The 19,796-nt window shown below is 35.5% G+C and overlaps 1 long non-coding RNA gene across 1 annotated transcript; it reads left to right on the top strand.

The window, feature by feature from the left end:
• Positions 1-7,815: 7,815 nt before the first annotated feature.
• On the top strand, positions 7,816-9,742 carry LOC131328045 (uncharacterized). The gene is made up of 2 exons (XR_009200342.1): positions 7,816-7,962; positions 9,542-9,742. It is a non-coding gene; the product is annotated as an uncharacterized LOC131328045 (long non-coding RNA).
• Positions 9,743-19,796: the final 10,054 nt, after the last annotated feature.

Here is a 19,796-nt window from a genome sequence, read left to right as displayed (position 1 = left end):
TCTCTCTCTCTCTCTGAAACAGATGAGGATCGAGGGGGCTGTGGGCGCCGTTGATTTCTGCCGAGGAAGAATAGGAAGAGAAGGACAGGAGAAAAGGGAGTGGGGAAAAGGAAGGAAGGGGGAGATGAGAAGATATAGAGGGAAGAGAGGTGGGTCGGTGGCGGCAGACACCGGCCATGGCTACCCTCCACCTCTATCCATTTCCCCCTTTTTTTTTTGGTTCATTGATGCTGAAAACAGAGGAAGTCGAGGGAGGGCAAAGAGAGAGAGGGAGAGATAGAGAGAAAGAGTTACCGGAGGTGAGGCTCGCTGGACTAGGAGACGGCCGGAAGAAAATGTGGCAGGAGAAAAAATTTCGGTGAGCTTGAGAGGAGGAGAAAAGGGAATTGTTGAGTGAAATTGGCAAAAATTGTTTTGGATGCTGTGTGAAAGCATGAAAGGTTAACATGGCAGAGTGGGAGTTTCTATAAAACAATTATAAAAAAGAAGATAAGATTGTTTATGAATTATTGGCATAAATTGTCTAACCACATGAGACATATCATTCAAGTTTTACAATGTATAGATGGCATAGTGTGTGTATTTATTTCTAGCTGTAAGTCTTGCTCCATAAATTTAGAAGGAAGTAATCGGCTTTGTACATTAAAGAAAGAAAGAAGAGGCAAAGAGCAGAAAAGAGAAACACATAGTATAACATAATAGGTTCTGAAGACCTACTTTGCTCCCGATAGTTCCCAGAGAAACTATCCTTTCTATATATTTGTGTCCAGTGCTTAATTTAGTTTCTACAATCTTATTTATTGCGTTGGTTTTATGACACGTTATCAGCATGAGTCTCTACCTTACTGAGAAAGGTTAATGGTTTGCATTTCCTATAACTAACTTGTTCATATGCTCTGCTTGCTATATCTTTGTCCTGCATAATATACGTAAGTAGTATATGGTAAAAAAAAAAGGGTACATGAAGTACTTGCCAGTTATGAATCTTGAAGAATTCTATTTACAATAAAAGATAAAGAATACCTTAAGTATTTTAGTAGTAAATACTTATATATGAAAAAAAAAGGGGGGGAGAATACCTAAAGTATTTTACACGGTATGAAAAAAAAATTAAGAATACCCGAAGTATTTTTTGCACCAAAGTGGGTGAGTTTTCAATATTGAATCCGCCACACAGCTTCAAACTCTTGTCCTCCTTGAGGGAAAATTACGAGTTGGCCACTGAACTAACCCCAGTGGTTGAGAAAATATTCACATAATTTTATATCTATTATATCTTCTCTAGAATTTTATCAAATATAAATAAGAATAAAATCATTTGTCAGCATTAATTTCATGTTCAGAACTTCTAGTTGTATGCAAATCGTTTATACTCTATCACTGATTGACTTGAAAAACAAAGGGATAATATTAAGTTGCCATGTCACGAACAATAAATAATACAATACATTTATTTGGTAGTTGGACTTGAAAGTCTTCTAATAACTGATCGCATCCGTACATAAATTACTGTTTGTTCTTTCTAATATAACTGTATTATAATTTCTTACAGCATCAGTAAGTTATCTTTTAGCTTATTACTATTCTGTTTTTCCTAGATTTTAAAGAAATTATGATTTACTCCACATGTTTCCATTTTATTTACATTCTAATCTTGCAGGTTTAAGTAAACATCATTTGATCCACATATTTGTGATTATTACATAATATTTTCTTAGATTTATTATTGCAGTTCATTAAATATGAGTCGCTGATTCAACTATCCCTTATTTAAATGTTTATCTAAATTGAAATCTCTTATTTTTATAGACAATGTCAAACTATACAAAATTGAAATTTGCAGCACTTGATATTTTAGGAAGAAATTATTTATCATGGATTCTTGACATTGAGATTCACCTCGATGCCATGGAAATAGGAGAAACGATTAAAACTGGTAATTACGCGTCCTTGAAGGATCGCACCAAAGCAATGATATTTATTCGCCACTGCCTTCATGAAGACCTGAAGTTCGAGTACCTTACGGTTAAGGACCTATTAACCTTATGGAATAATCTGAAGGAAAGGTACGGGCACCAAAAAGTAGTGATACTGCCAAGAGCTCATTATCACTGGTTAAATTTAAGGGTGCAAGATTCTAAATCTGTTAGCGAGTATAACTCCGCTCTGTTCAAGATAGTTTCGATCTCGAAATTATGTGGTGAAACTATCACTAAAAAAGATATGTTGGAAAAAACTTTTACCACATTTCACGCAAACAATTTGCTCCTGCAGTAGCTATACAGAGAGCGTGAGTTTGAAAAATACTCAGATTTAATTTTGTCTCCTGGTTGCTAAACAGAATAACGAGTTGTTAATGAGGAATCACGAGTCTCGTCCAGCTGGCTCTATACCAACTGGTTATTCTGTTCAGCAACCAGGAGATAAGAAATTAAATCTGAGTATTTCTCGAACCCACGCTCTCTATATTGCTGTTGTAGGAGCAAATTGTTGGCGTGAAAAGTAGTAAAAGTTTTTTTCCAACATATCTTTTTCAGTGATAGTTTCACCACATATCTTCAAGATCGAAACTATCTTGAGCAGAGCAGAGTTATACTCGCTAACAGATTTATAATCCTGCACCCTTAAATTTAACCAGTGATAACAAGCTCTTGGCAGTATCACTGCTTTTTGGTGCCTGTACGTATCCTTCAGATTATTCCATAAGGTTAATGGGTCCTTAACCGTAAAGTACTTGGACTTTAGGTCTTCGTGGAGATGGTGGCGAATAAATATCATTGCTTTGGTGCGATCCTTCAAGGACGTGTCATTATCAGTTTTAATCGTTTCTCCTATTTCCATGGCATCGAGGTTAATCTCAATGTCAAGAATCCATTATAAAATAATTTCTTCTTGAAATATCAAGTGCTGCAAATTCTAATTTTATGTAGTTTGACATTGTCTATAAAAATAAGATATTTCAATTTAGATAAACATTTAAATAAGGGATAGTTGATTCAGCGACTCATATTTAATGAACTGCAATAATAAATCTAAGGAAACATTATGTAATAATCACAAATATGTTAATCAAACGATGTTTACTTAAACCTGCAAGGTTAGAATGTAAATAAAATGGAAATATGTGGAGTAAATCGTAATTTCTTTAAACTTTAGGAAAAAACAAAGTAGTAATAAGCTAAAAGAAAACTTATTGATGCTGTAAGAAATTATAATACAGTCATATCAGAAAGAACAAACAGTAATTTACGTACAGATGCGATCAGTTATTAGGAGACTTTCAAGTCCAACTATCAAATAAATGTATTGTATTATTTATTATTCATGACATGACAACTTAATATTATCCCTTTGCTTTTCAAGTCAATCAGTGATAGAGTATAAACGATTTGCATACAACTGGAAGTTCTGAACATGAAATTAATGCTGACAAATGATTTTATTCTTATTTGTATTTGATAAAATTCTAGAAAAGAAATAATAGATATAAAATTAGGTGAATATTTTCTCAACCATTGGGGTTAGCTCAATGGCCAAACTTGTAATTTTTCCTCAAGGAGGGGACACGGGTTCGAAGCGGTGTGGCGGATTCAATATTGAAGACCCACCCACTTTGTTGCAAAAAATACTTCGGGTATTCTCAAAAAAAATTTCATACCGTGTAAAATACTTTAGTATTCTTCCCCTTTTTTTTTCATATATATAAATATTTACTAGTAGAATACTTCAGGTATTCCTTTTCATTTATTGTAAATAGAATTCTTTAGGATTCATAACTGGTAAGTACTTCATGTACCCTTTTTTTTAGCGTAGACTACTTACGTATGTCATGCAGGACAAAGATATAATAAGCAGAGCATATGAACAAGTGAGTTATAGGAAATGTAAGCCATTTACCTTTCTCAGTAGGGTAGAGACTTGTGCTGATAATGTGTTATAAAATCAGTGCAATAAATAAGATTGCAGAAACTAAATTAAGCACTGGACACAAATATATAGAAAGGATAATTTCTCCAGGAACTATCGAGAACAACGTAGGTCTTCAGGACCTATTATATTATACTCTGTGTTTTTTCTTTTTTGCTCTCTGTCTCTTCTTTCTTTCTTTCAATGTACAAAGCCGATTACTTCCTTCTAAATTTATAGAGCAAGACTTAGAGAAATAAATAAATACACACACTATGCCAACTACTATACAGTGTAGAACTTGAATGATTTGTCTCATGTGGTCAGACAATTCATGCCAATAATTCATAACAATCTTATCTCTTTTTTTAAAATGATTTTTCTACTCTCTTTTTTGTTAACGCTACTCCCCCTACAAGTGTATTTTTGAATGATATTAACAAAAAAAAGAAATGGCAAAATCAATGTTTTTTTTTTTTTATAATTGTTTTATAGAAACTCCCACTCTGCCATGACAATTTTTCCAATTTCCCTTTTCTCCTCCTCTCAAGCTCACCAAAAAATTTTCTCCTGCCACATTTTCTTCCAGCCGTCTCCTCGTCCAGCGAACCTCACCTCCGGTAACTCTCTCTCTCTCTCTCGACTTCCTCTGTTTTCAGCATCAATGAACCCAAAAAAAAGGGGAAATGGATAGAGGTGGACTGGTAGCCATGGCCGCCGTCCGCCGCCACCGACCCACCTCTCTTCCCTCTATATCTTCTCATCTCCTCCTTCTTTTCCCCACTCCCTTTTCTCCTTTCCTTCTCTTCGTCGGCAGAAATCAACGGCGCCCACAGCCCCCTCGATTCTCATCTGTTTCAGAGAGAGAGAGAGAGAGACGACAAAGATACTGAGATAGAACGAAGAAAGGGGAAATAAACAATGGTAACCAGGGCATATTTGTCTATTAAAGGACCTAACACAGGAAGACTATTAAATCAATGGATTCCGGCCCTTATCAAAACCTAGCCTGGACTAAGTGGGCCAATAAGTCACTCTTTTTGGACTTTAGCCCAATTTTCTGCACTAATAATTATACTCCTACAAAGTGTAGCATTGGCAATGGATGAGCAGGCGAGGCAAAAGGAAGACAAGGCTGGTGCAAGTTTCTACGAAATCTTACATGTACACTCAGGTTGATGCCCGAGACTTCGCCGGTGTTTGTGTGTGCATTATTTTGATGGTTGTCTTCTACCGCGACCGACTTGGTCATAGCCGTTACGGTTGTGGCCTCCTCTACATATTTTACATTCCACCTTCCATTGTAATAACACCAAACGAGTTCCTTTGTTGGAACAATATCAACTTTCTCTTGACTCCCACTAAATGCTGCGAATTATACAAAATTATTTGGAACAAGTTCCAATTGAAAATCATATATTCACCAAAACCTAACAACAAATTAATGGGGTTCCGTGGTAGGTTTGAGCGAAAATAAAACAAAAGAAATCGTAAATTGTGTCCTGTGAAGACTTAGGAGTGCTTTTTAAAAAAAAAAAAAAATTTAATCTGAAGTCTTAGGATTAGAAGTGCTAGCATCTACCTCACTACATATAACACCTCAATTTTGAGAGGCAAAAGAGGTATGGGGAGAATTCGCGAGTAGCAGTAATAGAAGGGTTTTTTGCACTCTCTGAAGACCTCATTGTTTTTTTTTCTTCTTAGTATTATATAGTGATTTCATTTGTTTATCCTTGTGATGAATAGAATTTTTTGCCGATAAAAAAACTCAGAGTAGATACGATTCCATGAGGATAATAGGTTTTAGAATGGAGGTAAGCTCGAAAGCACTTTACTCTTCCTAAGGTCTAGGAGTAATTGAAAATCATAATTTCACCCAAACCTAACAAAAAATTAATGAAGTTCCGTGGTAGGTTTGAGCGAAAATAGAACAATTAATCGAAGCTCCTATGCTTATCTTTTTCTTTTCTTTTTTTAATTTGAGTTAGTAATCCAAATATGTGGCTGTCATGTATGTAATTTGCAGGAATAATTATTCAGTAGTCCGGGAGCACCGCAATGTGATACTACTACTCCAAAACCATATATTTATATGGGATCCATACACTTAGTTGTGGACCTCATGAGATTGTGTGGTTGTAGAATGATTCGGAGCACCACGTGGCAGTGCTCCCAGACTATTCTATAATTTCACAATTTGCAGAGTTGAATTTCTTTTACAGGAATTGGTTTTGAGTTTGCTAGCTAGTTTTGTTTATTATAAGGAATTGGTCCAATTATGTAAAGTCCAACCTGATAAATTGCACCGAGCCAAACTGCCTAATTAAATACAATGCGGCTCGGTGCGGTACATTGGTGGTACCGGCATGGTTTCGGCTCACAATAATTAAAACCTGATTAATTAAACTAGTTCGGTTTAATTTTTTTCCAAAAAACTAACCGTACTGAACCACTTGAATACCGAGATTACACCATGACGGGGCGGGCGGGTTTTGCCGTACCCTGACCCAAAAAGTGCAACAAGACCCTGCCTCGAACCCGAACTGGGTAATGCTTTTCCATTCTCGTCCTGCTTGAGGGACGGGTTCACCTGTCGCCCGTCCCATAAAAGATGAGGAAAAAATGTCTAAAGTTGTAACGACCCGCTCCATTTTTATATATACAATATGGTCCGCTTTGGACGCCCAAAACCCGTAGACTTCTCAGTAAGTCACCCATCTCTGAACTACTCCTGGATGAGCACGCTTAACTGTGAAGTTCCGATACGCTTTGGCCTGCCCTCACGGCTTTAAAAGGCCTTATACAAGTAGGAGGAATCTTTCCTTATAAACCATGACTAGTCCCCTCCCGCCCGGACGGAGCCTGCTATCCTGCAATACCGCCAGCCACCGAAAAGCGGGGTGTCACAATCTACCCCCTTAGGGATGCAACGTCCTCGTTACACAAGCCTAACAACCTCCCCTGGGGTCCGTGGTAGTAGAGCGCATCCTACTCACCACTTTGCCCAGGGCGGGGCTCTGATACCATTTGTAACGACTCGCTCCATCTTTATACAATATTGTCCGCTTTGGACGCCCAAAGCCCATAGACTTCTCAGTAGGTCACCCATCCCTGGACTACTCCAAGATGAGCACGTTTAACAATGAAGTTCCTATGCGCTTTGGTCCGCCCTCACGGCTTTAAAATGCCTTGTATAAGTAGGAGGGATCTTTCCTTATAAACCATGACTTGCCGCCTCCCGTCCGGACGGAGCCTGCCATCCTGCAGTACCGCCGGCCACCAGAAAGTAGGGTGTTACAATAATAAATTGGCTATTGTTGTTTTCCGCACTGTTGTAACGACCCAGATTTTCGACTCAATTTTTTTTATACAAATTTATATTGTTAAATTGCTAATTCAATAACTAATTAGATTGATATTATTTGCACTATTGTATAAGATATGTATTTAAACTTTAGATATACAGAGAATCAGGGATTCATATTCATCTCTTATCTTTCCTATCTAAACCCTAAGTAGAACTCTATTCAAATTAACTATCCACTTCTCTCTCTCATCCTATACATACACGCGTCTACATATATTCTCATCCTATACATACACGTGTTCACATACATTTTCATCACATACATATATGCGTCCACATATATTAGAATTAAAGAAAATTCCATCAAATGTGGCACTTGTCACCTATCATTTTATCATTATCAGTATCCCTCTCCTTCACTCTCTTTTCTCATTCCACTTCTACACTTATCCTCTCACCTTCTTACTATCTTATTCTCTCTCATTATACATACCCACATAAATTCGAAAATTGAACACCAGTATATTATTTCACTCTCAATTCTATTGTTGAGTCTAGAACAGAGAGAGAGAGAGAGGGAGGGAGAGAGAGTTGTGGCCGTAGGTGTGTGCACACCGTGAGTTTCGTGGGCACACCGCCACTGCGGGCCCTGTCGGAGTGCCGCAGGACGCTGCCTCGAGATTTCAAAACCACCACGGCGATCTACGGACACCGTACAACACTTATTCGGACTTAGAATCGCGTTTGAGGTAATTTTTCGGAAACCGAAACCTTAATCCGCATTTTAATGGAGTTAGGACTTAGATTTAAAGTTTATTGAAGATGATGACCTGTTGTTAAATTCTCAATTTATTTTTAGTCCTGTTTATATTAAAATTCAGTCCGGTTGTGCTGGAATGATTAGTGTTATACCCTGTGAAAATTTATGATCGTTTAACACGTGTTTGATTGCGAAATTACTATTAATGATGCATTGTTGATTTGTATTTGAGTGGACGTTTACGTGTTTAATAAATTATTGGGGTAGATAAATATTTATGAAATATTAACAAGAATATTTTATTAGTAAAAATTTATTTAGATTGTAAACAAAAAATATTTTAGATTATATATTAGTTAATCTTTAACTCTAATAAATATTGACTAGAATAGCCTCGCCTAATTTTGTTGTTATGAAAATTTCATATTAATATTTAATATAGTTAGTAAATACTAAATTTAGCAATAAGTATTTTTCAATAAAAAAATTAGTTTGTAAAATCTATGAATAATCTGAGAGTTAAAGATAATGTTTAAATAGTAGAAATGTTTTATAAAATTTCTAAACGAGAGAAATAGACTTAATTTTAAGTGTAGTAATTAATTGTTTGAATGAATATTATTTTGTTACTCGAATGATTAATTCTATGGCATGATAAATTTTATCGCATGGTTATGTGTTGTTAGCATGTTAGTACTTTTAGTTGAAATATTGAACAGTGTGGTATTTTGTTGTGGTTGTAGATTGGACAAATAGGTTCCCAGGGTGGTTACGAGTAGTGAATCATGTAGACGATGATAAGTAAATGGAAAATGGTAAAGTGTTAAAAGTGTGAGTACTGTAAGGATTGTGAATTGAGCCATGGCGATGGCAAGGGTAACCTATGGGGCCCTGTGTTGAAATGGATTACCTGCGGGGACCCAGTGTTGTGACACTAACGTATGATACGTCATGGGAAGTTTCTCTTCGAGGAAGAGAATGGGTCCCATGAGACGGTTATAGTTAGTGAGACGCTAACGTATGATATGTTATGGGAAGTTTTTCTTCGAGGAACAGAATGAGTCCCATGAGACGGTTATAGTTAGTGAGACGTTAATGTATAATACGTCATGAGAAGTTTCTCTTTGGGGAAGAGAAAGAGTCCCATGAGACGGTTATAGTTAGCGTGGGGTAGTGGATGTTCGACCCTAATGTATGATACGTCATGGGATGACTCGATCCTCCTGTTATGATCTTAAGTGAGAACATGCTCGGTACATAACTTAGGTGCGCTCACCTAGGACCCTGGTGCAGGATAAGCAAGAGGAATGGTGGACCCATGAGACGATTGTAGTTAGTGGATGTGGGAGGAAAGGATCTCACGGAGATGATCCTTAGATTACATGTAAGATGATATCGTAAAGAAAAAGACGATGTGTTATTATTCTGTACCTTCTGTGTATTATGAATTATTATATTGTTGATATGCATATTTTGGTATTGGGTTTTAGAATTTCTACTTGGTGAATTATCACTCAGGATACGTTTGTATCCTGACAAATCGTTTGCTTCGGCGTTTAATTTGCCAGAGTGTGCAGGATTTCATAGTGGAGCAGTTGATATAGGTGGGACCCCTGAAACGGAGTCTTGGCCAACGTTGCTTGGAATTCGTGTCAAAACTAGAGTCGCTCTAGAATTATTTTTGTTAAATAAATGTACATAGATTTTTGTATTATTTTGAAATTGTAATTTTTGTATAAGAATAAATAGGGACCTAATAGTTTGTAAAATTCAATGTATTTTAGGGTTAATGTTTCCGAAATTCCTTAGAAAATTGGGGAGTTACAAAAGTTACAAAAACCGGAAGGAATAGTTATATATCAAGTGTTATTATTTCAATGGTGAATAAATATGGGAAAATATAATTTTTTAGTAAAACAGTGAAAATTATCGATAAACATATATACATAGTATTTTTTTGTATAATAATGAAAATGTAAGGATAAAAATGTTAATTTTATATATTAAAAACATTTTTGAGGCAGGGTAATGTCATCCTGACCCCGATCAGTTTTTCCTTATTTTACCTGACCCCAATTAGTTTTTCGTTATTTTACCCCAAGTCCAACATAAAACTCAAAAATTTGACAAAAACCCGCCTCGATTAAGGCAGGTCCGAAGTGAGGGATCCAATTGTCATCACCAGCCTTTGTTGAAGGCAATAGATCTCATGTTCGAATCTCATCGCCTACCTAATATGAAAATATTTACACATATTTAGCCCGCTTATGAAAGAGAGTTTGACTATACGTGAAGGAATATGTTGAAAGTATAAAAAATAAAGTTGCTTTGTGAAAACTGTATATCTAACTCAAAAACAATTGACAATGAGTGGAGTGAGATCCCAAATGTTGTTTAAGTGATCTCTCATCCCATACGTACCCAAGCAATGTGAGAGAACTACTCTAAAACCCCCTACATGCAACCACATTTAGGACTGTCACTTGTTGGCCACTTTTTGGGTTTCACAATTGTGCAGCCTTTTCAGGGTCGGTCATCGTGGGGTATACGTTTGATTTAATTTTTTATCTAAAATTTGGGATGGAATGGGCCAACTTCAATACTAAGTGAAAATTTTGTATCTAACTCAAAACTACTTTAACATGAATGAAGAGGTCCCAAATGCTATTATAAGTGATATCTCATTTCATATCCGAGTAATGTGAGACAACTGCTTTAACATCTTGCATCTTTAAATGAATTTTACACAAATTATGAGTAAATTTTGCTTTCTTCTTTCAAAAGGTTCAAGTCAATTGCGATTGGTAAAAAATTGGTCACCGATGCAACAAAATTTCTCATAATTTTACGCAAATTATGTATGCTAACAGGTGCATATACATGCACTGTTTAAGAGTATATTATTTACAGTAATTGTTATATTTCAATCCCACTTACACCTCTTTACTCTACAATTGATTGTTTTTGCCTTTTTGGTACAACATTAAACTCGTTCTTGTCTGACTTTTATTTTTTGTAATTGACAAATCTAACCTCTATCACTCAAAAGTTCCGAGCTCTACCCGCACTTTAAATTGAAAGGGTTTTGCTAGTTGCTCGTTCGGCTAAATAAGTCAACTTGTTTATTTTTTTTATTTTTATTTTTTTGTATTTGTTAGTTTTTCATCAATTTTTTGGAAATTATTGCATCGTCATAACGAGAAGAATCTAAAACATAAAAAAATATTATCGAAATCCAAATTTTTTTAAATAAAGACAAAAAAATTGGATTATTGGCTTATTTTTTGACTTTATTCAAAAAAATTAGATTTTGATCGGAATTTGTAACGCCCGAATTTTGGGAACGTTAAAGAAAACATTTTATTGAAAATAAACTGAGTCGGCTCTTTATTACAAAACTTAAAAGAAGTACTTTTATTACAAACGGAAGGGAACTAAGGTTCCTAACTACTGCTCCGCTTGTTCCTCCATCCTGTCTAGCTCCTCGGCTCCGAAGGCCTCCAAGGTGTACATCTCACCCTGTTCATCTATGAGGTCTGACACATTATACCAGCGTCACCACCAATATAATATGTCAGGGTCACCAAAAAGGCAACACCGTGAGCTACGAAAGCTCAATAGAATAATCCAAACCCTCTAACCCTTAACTTATAACAATACAACATATAGTCAAAGATTCCCACATAGCATGCTCATCTAGCCAATTTAACTAACAACAACACATTCGTGTACGATAAACGATCAATGTTGGTGTCCAAGATTTTTCGTGTTTCTCCTACGCGACTCATCGTAGACCGTGTCAACATTTTTGCTTACAAATCCATCTTTCAAAATCATTTGTTTAACACACCCAACCTCAGTTCCGCCGTTCCGGGTTCCCGAGTATCCTCACAATGGTTCCGCCGTCCCGGGTTCCCATTGGCACACAAAACTTGCATTGGCTCTTCTCCGCGGATAACCAAGCCATATTACCAATGAGGCTACCACGTCCGGCCGCATTGGCAATCTTCACAATGGGCTACCAAGTCCGGCCACATTGTGGTTTTCACAATCCACGCAATGGGCTACCAAGTCCGGCCACATTACGAGTTTTCATACACACAACGGGCTACCAAGTTCGACCACGTTGCGGTTTTCACAATCCACACGATGGGCTACCACGTCCGGCCACATCGCGGGTTTTCATACACACAATGGGCTACCAAGTCCGGCCACATTGCGGTTTCAAAACACATCTCATCATTATCCACACCCTAGGTGTCATGTTTCTACTTTCTTGATTTTCGTGTCTCGTTTCTCATGCATAGACTCCGCGGTGAGACTTTTCACATAAGATATCATTCATTATTCAATCTAACAAGATCATCCATTTTATACTACTTATCATGCTAAATCATCACTTATAACATAACGCCACATGTACGGACGCCCTTGAAGTGTATCACTTATGCTTTATTCAAAGCACAATGCCACATGTACGGACGTCTTTGGAGTGAAATCACTTATGCTTAATCACACCACAAGTAATACAAGCAATCCATACATGCCTACTCATAATCATCTTTAAAGATCAAAATACAAATATTTCTAAACAAACGATAAGTACGTAAATAAAGATAACCTACTTTATACTTGAGTAAGTAAATAGGAAGTAAGTAAGGATTTCCTTACTTATACGTTGAGTTTAGTGGTCAAGGGGTTCTACTTATACTTAGGGAAGTGAGTAGAGGTATTCTACCTTACTTCTTGGCGGTAGTCGGCTACGGAAGGTTAGTCGGCTACGGAAAGTACGTCGGTGGTCGGGCGGAGTAACTTCCTACGATGGTCTCCGGTAGCTTCGAAAGAGAAAGGTTTCTCTCGAAACTTCTACTTGACTAACACTACTACTACTTTTGGATCGAGAGGGTGGTCGAGTGGCGGTCTAGTGGCGGCCTATGTTGAGTTTCTTGAAGAACTCAAGAACATGAAGAACAAAAGAAAGAACTAAGAAAGAACATAATTTTTCTAGAGAGAGAAGTTGCTAGGTGAAGGTGTGAGTTGAATGGCATGGAATGGCTTGCTATTTATAGGCAAAACTCTTGGGCTCTCCCTCCCTCTCATGGCCGGCCCCCCCCCTCTCTCTACCTCAAATTTTGACACATGGCATGAAATCATGGAAGATCAAAGGCTACTTGGTAGGCTTGCATGGCTAGGTTAGGCTAAAAGGTAGGCTTGCATGGCTAGTTTGTACCAAGGATGGGATTAAGGAAGATTTGTTTGGAAAGGAGGAGACAAGGGTACAAGATTTTGTGCTAAACAATAATAGAAGTACAAATGGGGAGTTATGTTTGGTTAGGAAGAAGATTTACCCATGGATTTGAAAGGACAATGGAAGATCAACCAACCTTCCTCTCACTTTCCTCCTCTCTCTCTCTCTCCTCTCTCCCTCCTCTCTCTCGACACCTCTCTCTCTCTCTCTCTCAGTACACTACACACACACACACACACACACACACACACACACACATATATATATATATATATATATATATATATATATATATAAATGCAAGAAAGAATAAGAAAGTACAAAGTACAAGATTTTCTAAATCAAAAATCCATTAAACAAATCCAATAAGGCATATGTTGATTAAATAAACTAGGGTACTTTGTAATCTAGGTAGATCACACCTCCCATTAAACAAATCCAATTGGGTACAAAAACCCCAATACAAAATAATACAAAGGTACTTAGGAGAATATTAGGCTTTAAAGGCTACAAGGCTAATAAGTACTTTCAAAATAAATTTTTGGTACTTCATCACATGGGGTTTTAAGAAAAAAGACTAATTTAATAAACCCATGTACTTGGTTGAAAGACCAAACTATTACCCAATGGATAATAAATCCCCTAACATTTATTATCCAATGGACAATAATAACTAGGAAACTTTTTATAATAAAATAATCAAAAAGTACTTTAAAGCAATTATAAAAGTCTATTCAAGTACTTTGCTCAAAACCCTTTTAATATAAAGAATTGGGTTTCTATTATCCAATGGATAATAGTTCTCCTAACCTTCATTGTCCAAAGGACAAAGAATAAAACCAAATTAATAAGTAATTTCTAGGGTTGAAAAGGTTGACTAGTCAAATCAACTTTATTGGAAGGTTCCCTTGTCACATCGATACTTTATTTGGTCAAAAGACTCTTTTATCCAAGGGTGACTAACTTCCCTAACGGTTATTACCCAATGAATAATAATTCTCCTTGCGGTTAATAACCTTTGGACAAAAGAGTACAAGTACCATTTATTTTAAAATAAGATTTTGAAAGACTACATGTACTTTTAAAATAAAAAGTTTATTATCCAATGGACAAAAATTACCCTTGTGTTTATTAACCAATGGATAATGGAGGGGTGGGAGAATCCCCAATAAACAAAGAATAAATGTACTTTGCACATGTGAACATACACCATTAAGATACTATATCTAGTACTTTACCAAAATATTTAAATGGGGGCCTATTGTCCAATGGACAAAGATTATCCTAATCATTATGGACCAATGGGTAAAGGCAAAAGGTTCAAAAGTTTCAAAAGGTTCAAAAGGTTCATCTAGTAACTAGGTGAGTTGGTTGCTCGGTTCCTCCAACGAGTCGGTTGGAAACTAACTAAATTGGTCACGTAGGGTTTCTAGTCGAGAGTTAACTAACGACCAAAATCTAATTACGACCAAAATAAACAAGAAGTCATATAGCAATTTCAAGAGAAAATAAGTAATTCAAATTTTTAACGAAATTTTTTATTGGCCAAAATTGAGGGGCGTTACAGAATTTTTTACTTTTTAGATTTCTCGTGTCATGACGATGCAATAATCTCCAAAAAAGTTTGATGAAAAACTAACAAATACGAAAAAAATTGAAATAAGGACAAAAAAATAAGCCAATTAACTTACTGTCCAGTGGGCATCGCTTCAGTATAGGAGTAATTCTCTCGGTTGTGCAGAAAAGTCTAATCTGTCAGCCTTTTACTCCCTTTTATTCATCTTTTCGTCAATATCTATGACACTAGCTGTAACGCCCCGATTTTTCAAGAAATTTCGGAAGCATTAACCAAAAAATACACTGAATTTTACAAACTATTAGGCTCCTATTTATCCTTATACAAAAATTACAATTTCAAAATAATACAAAAATCTATGTACATTTGTTTAATAAAAGCAACTCCAGAGCGACTCTAGTTTTGACACGAATTTCAAGCAACGTTAGCCCAGACTCTATTCCAGGGAGTATCACCTGTATCAACTGCTCCACTGTGAAATCCTGCACACTCTGGCAAATTGAACGCCGAAGCAAACGATTTGCCAGGATACAAACGTATCCTGAGTGATAAGTCACCAAGTAGAAATCCTAAAACTCAATACCACAATATGCAGATCAACAATATAATAATTAATAATACACAAAAGGTACAGAATAATAACACATCGTCTTTTTCTTTACTATCCATCATCTTACATGTAATTTAAGGATCATCTCTGCGAGATCCTTTCCTCCCACATCCACTAACTACAATCGTCTCATGGTCCACCCTTCCTCTTGCTTATCCTGCACCAGGGTCCTAGGTGAGCGCACCTAAGTTATGTACCGAGTATGTTCTCACTTAAGACCATAACAGGAGGATCGAGTCATCCCATGACGTATCGTACATTAGAGTCGGACATCCACTACCCCACGCTAACTATAACCGTCTCATGGGACTCATTCTCTTCCTCAAAGAGAAACTTCCCATAACGTATCATACATTAACGTCTCACTAACTATAACCGTCTCATGGGACCCATTCTCTTCCTCGAAGAGAAACTTCCCATGATGTATCATACGTTAGCGTCTCATTAACTATAACCGTCTCATGGAACCCATTCTCTTCCTCGAAGAGAAACTTTTCATGACGTATCATACGTTAGTGTCACAACACCGGGCCCCTCAGGTAACCCATTTCAACACAGGGCCCCATAGGTTACCCTTGCCATCGCCATGGCTCAATTCACAATCTACACAGTACTCACACTTTCAACACTTTACCATTTTTTATTTACTTATCATCGTCTACATGATTCACTACTCGTAATCACCCCGGGAACCTATTTGTCCAATCTACAGCCACAACAAAATATCACACGGTTCAACATTTCAACTAAAAGTACTAACAACACATAATCATGCGATAAAATTAATCATGTCATAGAATTAATCATGCGAGTAACAAAATAATATTCAGTCAAACAATTAATTACTACACTTAAAATTAAATCTATTTCTCTCATTTAGAAATTTTATAAAACATTTTTACTATTTAAACATTTTCTTTAACTGTCATATTATTCATAGATTTTACAAACTAATTTTTTTATTGAAAAATACTTATTGCTAAATTTAGTATTTACTAACTATATTAAATATTAATATGAGATTTTCATAACAACAAAATTATGCGAGGCTATTCTAGTCAATATTTATTAGAGTTAAAGATTAACTAATATATAATCTAAAATATTTCTTGTTTACAATCTAAATAAATTTTTACTAGTAAAATATTCTTGTTAATATTTCATAAACATTTATCTACCCCAATAATTTATTAAACACATAAACGCCACTCAAATACAAATCAACAATGCATTATCAATAATAATTTCACAATCAAACACTTGTTAAACGATCATAAATTTTCACAGGGTATAACACTAATCATTCCAGCACAACCGGACTGAATTTTAATATAAACAGAACTAAAAATAAATTAACAATTTAACAGCAGGTCATCATCTTCAATAAACTTTAAATCTAAGTCTTAACTCCATTAAAATGCATATTAAAGTTTTTGGTTTTCGGAAAACTACCTCAAACGCAATTCTAAGTCCGGATAAGTGTTGTACGGTGTCCGTAGATCGCTGTGGTGGTTTTGAAATCTCGAGGCAGCGTCCAGCGGCACTCTGACAGGGCCCGCAGTGGCGGTGTGCCCACGAAACTCACGGTGTGCACACACCTACGGCCACAACTCTCTCTCTCTCTCTCTCTCTCTCTCTCTCTCTCTCTCTCTCTCTCTCTCTCTATTCTAGACTCAACAATAGAATTTGGAGTGAAATAATATACTAGTGTTCAATTTTCGAATTTATGTGAATATGTATAATGAGAGAGAATAAGATAGTGAGAAGGTGAAAGGATAAGTGTAGAAATGGTGGAATGAGGAAGGAGAGTGATACTGATAATGATAAAAAGATAGGGGACAAGTGTCACATTTGGGGGGGTTTTCAATTCTAATGTATGTGGACGCATGTATGTACATGGTGAGAATGTATCTGGACGCGTGTATGTATAAGATAAGAGAGAGAAGTGGAGAGTTAGTTTGAATAGAGTTCTACTTAGGGTTTAGATAGGAAAGATAAAAGATGAATATGAATCTCTGATTCCTTGTATATCTAAAGTTTAAATACATATCTTATACAATAGTGCAAATAATATCAATTGTACACATAATAATATATTTTAATTATTCAATCTAATTAATTATTAAATTAAAAATTTAACAATATAAATTTGTATTAAAAAAAAATTGGGTCAAAAATCCGGGTCGTTACACTAGCTCTCATATTTTTGCAAATGCCAATTTTAACCTTAGACATATAGGGAGTATATGTGAACTTTGAAAAAGAGTTGGGTGTGCTCCACATTTTCTTCTTAAAAAATAAATACTTATTTTTGTTTTTCAAGCGAGGTCACTCTTTTATAATATATCACCTTTAATTTAAAAAATAAGTTACTTTTCAAGAAATAAGTACTTATTTCTAAAACTGGAATGAGGCCTGAGACTAGTTTTGGTTGACTTTTCTTTCTCTCATTTCTTCCATTTTTTTAATTTCTAGACGGTGCTAATCTATGCACAATGATTTTACTTCACAATTCATTTTTAATGTTTTTATATAAAAAATATATAAACACCAAAAAATCATTTTTGGGGGGCCATCTCAGGTCTTACAAAAATTATTTGAACTGCTTATTTTTAATTTTTTTATGAATTTCTGTAAAAAGTAAACTCAATCGAATATCAATAGAGCTTTTTCAGAATTTGTAATGCGAAACTGGGTGATTTGCCCTACGAACTTTGAAAAGATCCTTAACGGATGTTCAATTAAGTTGATTAATTTTACTGGACTCCACAAAAAAAAAAAGTTTAAAAAATGAACAATTCAAATAATTTTTTAAAAACCTAAGGTGAGTCATACCAAAATATCTCATTCAGACTGAATAATCTCTTTCTTCATCGTTTGAATGGTCATTCAAGTCAAAATGAAGAAAAAAAGACATGTGCATCTATTGTCCCACAACTCCCAATATGGTAGTATCCAGAAAAACATAATCAGTAGATTTAAAAGTAAGCTTAGCCAACAATAGCCAGGGAACTTAACCCCAAAAAAGAAAAAGAAAATGCAAATGAAATAAATGTGGGGAACGCAAAGGATTGTAAAAATAAAGTTACATACGTACAAGAATATAAACCAAAGAAAGACTATGATAAAAACACAAACATACCTTTTTAATCTCTGCCATTTTTACTGTGGGGGAAAGGAGGGAGAAATTGCCGCCACAAAATTACTATGTGGTAGGATTGTGATTTAAAATAGAAATAGGGCTATTGTCTTTTTAAGGTAAACCTTTCATCATGCCCTCTGCCATTTTTACTGTGCATTGCAGGGACATGTGTCATGGCCATAATAACCCTTTAAGGCCCACATTTAGGATGCCTAGTAGGTGGTTTGTAGATATTGCCAAATTGAAAATGATACATCCACCGCACGGCCGTCCACCGTAAGTAGTGCGGAGCCCATTCCAAGATTCATACGGATGATTTTGAGTTATTATATAATTTAAACACAAACATTGAGTGGATCTTGCGAAAAATCAGCTCAATTTGATATATGTAGATGCTTGATCCAAGCTTCCCTCAATTGAAAAATAAGAAAATCCAATCTTTCCATTTTTTTTGATTTTTCAGTTAAGGAAAGCTTGGATTGAACATCTACACATATTAAATTAAGCTAATTTTTCATATGTCCCAATCATTTTTTTTAATTATTGAACGACTCACATCATCTGTACGGGATCTAGAGTGGGTCACCGCAAAGCCGTACAATGGACGGCCATACGGTGGGCGTATCATTATTGCACTTTAAATGGGGTTTGAGCCGGAAATGAAAAAGCTATGGGTACAAAACATACACGTACAAATTATGTACTCTCTTTGGCCCAATTTAATAATTACTTGTTCTATTTTAATTGGATAAAAAATTAGTTATATATTTAAATTGATAATGAATTTGATATCCAATATGAATCTTATTTGATAAATTTCGATTAGTTCTATAATGTAATATTTTAAAAATCAAATAAAATATTACAAAGTAATAAGATATAATTAATTGAAAAGTGACATGAACTCCCAGAAGAGTGTGATTAATGGGTCCGACTCCGATGTTTTGGCTCCAAGCGATTTTTTCTTTTTCTTTTTCTTTTGTTTTGTTTGTTGTATTTTATTTTGTTCGTTGTTTTTTGTACTTTCAGACTGGTAGTGTTCACTTTTATTGTACTGTATTTTTCTTTTTGTTATATATAAATCGAGTTTAATTCTAGTAAAAAATATTATAAATTGAAAGATATAAGTAATGAAAAATTACACGAATGTCAAAAATTATCATCTTTTTTGACGGAGGTAGTATAAAACGGGCCCATAATTAGTTGAAAGGCTGCCCTAGATAGACTGTACTTGTGAAGGGGTCCAC

The sequence above is a fragment of the Rhododendron vialii genome, chromosome 5a (assembly GCF_030253575.1).
Source record: "Rhododendron vialii isolate Sample 1 chromosome 5a, ASM3025357v1".
Taxonomy (NCBI): domain Eukaryota; kingdom Viridiplantae; phylum Streptophyta; class Magnoliopsida; order Ericales; family Ericaceae; genus Rhododendron; species Rhododendron vialii.
This window is presented reverse-complemented; position numbering and strand designations above follow the sequence as displayed.